The sequence below is a fragment of the Choloepus didactylus genome, chromosome 16, assembly GCF_015220235.1.
Source record: "Choloepus didactylus isolate mChoDid1 chromosome 16, mChoDid1.pri, whole genome shotgun sequence".
NCBI lineage: Eukaryota > Metazoa > Chordata > Mammalia > Pilosa > Megalonychidae > Choloepus > Choloepus didactylus.
This window is the reverse complement of record NC_051322.1, coordinates 66,523,196-66,526,198: the sequence shown is the minus strand read 5'-3', so window position 1 is coordinate 66,526,198 and position 3,003 is coordinate 66,523,196. Positions and strand designations below refer to the sequence as shown.

The 3,003-nt window shown below is 40.7% G+C and overlaps 1 pseudogene; it reads left to right on the top strand.

The window, feature by feature from the left end:
* Window positions 1–1,613: 1,613 nt before the first annotated feature.
* LOC119511813 lies at window positions 1,614–2,241 on the top strand (annotated as a pseudogene).
* Window positions 2,242–3,003: the final 762 nt, after the last annotated feature.

Genomic DNA, 3,003 nt, shown 5'->3' with positions numbered 1-3,003 from the left:
ATGGGTTCTGGAACTTAAAAACAGAAAAACATTAAATGATGCTGATGGGTCAAGGAAGGTGAGGATTGAGAATTGAACATTGGTTTTAGCAATGAGGAGGTCACAGGTGACTTAAAAATAGGCAAGCTTGGTTCAGTGGTGTGGGTGAAACCTGACTGCGGTGCGCTTCAAGTACATACTTTCAAAGAGAATAGGAAGGAGGACATCAGTAAAAATGGCAGAGTAAGTAGCACCAAGGGCCCATCCCTCCACAGAAACTGAAAAATTAAGCAAAAACTGCCAGAAGCAATTTTTTTCAGAACTCTGAAAACAAAGGTTTGACTCAACCAAGCAAATGCTGAATCAAGAGAAAAGCAAGCTCAAAAATGGTGGGGAAACTTTGTGATGTTTTTATTTGCCTTTGTCCCACCCTCCTCCCCAGTCTTGAAGATGGTAGCTCACGTTCCCAGTGTGGGACCTTGGTCTCTGGTTGCTGAGGGAACAGAGAAGACTTTATTAACAAAGAATTGTGCTTGTCAGTTCTATCCAGTCTGGGGGATACCTGAAGGATGGATGGAAGGTGCTTATCTCCGTTTCCCTTAAGTAGGAACTAGGACAGAAAAGTAGCATTCCTTCAATGCATCGTAAGGCAAAGAGCAACACACAGCTGCCTTAAGCGAAAGATTACAATTGAGGTGAACAAAAGAGCCCTGAAAATGGAGGAGGAAAAGTGGGGAAGACAGTTTCTTTGAGAAATTAGGGTATTAGAAAGTTCCCATGCATACCAGGGATTTTGGAAAGCCACATGCGTGCTCAGGACAAGCTGCAAGCTCAGAAAAGGGCTGAGAAGCCCTTTGCTTTTGCCTCAGGTTGTTAATCTTATTGAGGATCTCTTACATGTGACAAATCGCTTCTTTCTTGTTGCTTTCAAGTTTCTTTCTTTTGTCAATTTGATTATGAAGTGACTTGGTACAGTTCTCTTTCTGTTTATCCTTCCTGGAATATGTTGAGGATCTGAATGTGTAAATTCGTGTTATTTTATGAAATTTGGGGGCATTTTCAGCCATTATTTCTTCAAATATTCTTTCTGCCCCTCTCTTTCTCTCTTCCCCTTCTGAGATTCCTTTTTCTTCCAGGTCCATTGACTTCTAGCTTCTGGCTCCTCCCTGTGATTTTCTTTCTCCCTGTATCTGTGACTTTCCTCTGCTTATAAAGGACTCAGTTATCCAGAATGAGGACACACCTTAATTGAAATAACATCTTCAAGAGATCTTATTTACAATGGGTTCACATCTTAAGACTAAGATAAAGAATGGGTCTAAATTGGGGTACATATTTCAACCTATGTCATATATCTGAGAAGGGCCTAGTATCCAGAATATGTAATGAACACTTAAGACTCAACAACAACAACAACAAAAAAACAACCCAATTTAAAAGGACTTGAATAGATATTTCTCCAAAGAAGATACGCAAATGGTCAATAACCCATGGAAAGATGCTCAACGTCATTAGTCATCAGGGAAATGCAAATCAAAACCACGAGGAGAGGAGTGGAGCACGAGCTGGAGGAGGTGACTGGCACTGGGTGTACAGGCCAGAGGGAGCTCAGAGGCCCCACCATGATTCCCTCCATGTCCATCACGCAATCCCAATTATTTAAAGTTTACACCTGCCCGGCAACAGTATTCTCATTCCTAAGGTGATTAATATGCATATCTGGCAGAGGACGGAAATTAAATGGAGATCAAATAACTTTGCCAACAACAGTTGATTATTCATCACTTTCTAAGCAGACAGATGTTGAAGGGAGGACTTCCTGGGGTGAAGATGCATCTGCAAGTGTAAAGACAGAAAGAGGGGATGGGAATGCGGCAACTCAATAAAATGCTTTGGAACAACTGGGACCATCAAGGGCATGACACCAGTCATTAGGAAGACTCATAAAATCATTACTAAAAAGAGAGAACCATTCAGTTTTGGCATCCCAGATGGTAGCACATGTTTCTCTAGTAGATCAGCAGCTATACACAACACACCTTTTATTCATCAGTTTCCTGAATTAGGTGTCTTGGATATATGACGAAAAATACAAATGCACAGGAAGAAGCTGTGGCCTGGCAAGCAGAAGAAGTTCTGAGGCAGCAGGAAATAGCAGCTAGAGAAAATAGAGCAGCAGAACAACAAAGGAAGAAAATGGAAAAATATGCATAAAGGTTAATGAAGAAGGAACAAAACAAAATTTTTGTGAAACGTTCATAACAAATTTTCTTCAAATGTCATACTGCCAGTAGGAGAAATCTGAGTTCCACAACGCAAGCAATATTTGTATGGACTTAAGAGTGTTTTCAGAATATGAGCATCCTGCTTAATTTTAATGCAAACATAATTTTTCAGGACACCAATATTCTCTCAAAGTCTCTTGAATGCTTAGTGGTTGAGACTTAAAAAAATAAAAAAAGACTTACAAGGCAATATTTTTTAACATGCTCCAAATATAAGACAGTTGATTTATCTAGAGAAACAATTACAAATGGAATATTCCAGAACCTCTTCAAGGTAGTTGTGCCAGTTTGGATATATTATGTCCCCCCGCCAAAAGCCATGTTCTTTAATGCAATCTTTTGGGAGCAGACGTATTAATCTTTTTTTATTAAGGTGCGACCTATTGATTGAATGTTTCCATGGAGGTTTGACCCTGCCCATTCAGGGTAAACCTTGATTAGTTTACTGGTGTCGTTTAAAAGAGCCAGACCAGACCCAGATGCTGACTGACACTTAGAGATGCTTGGAGATGCTAGCCCAGAGTTTGCTCCAAAGAAGCTAAGAGAGGACAAAATGCCCCAAAAGAAGCTTGCTGATGCTGAGAGATTCTTGGAGATGCAGACAGAAGGACATCTGGAGATGCTAAGCTAAGAGAAACCCAGAAACATTTTGGAGAAAGCCATTCTGAAATGCACCCAGGGAGCAAAGGAATAGCAGATGCCAGCCATAAGCCTTCCAGCTGGCAGAGGTGTTCTGGAT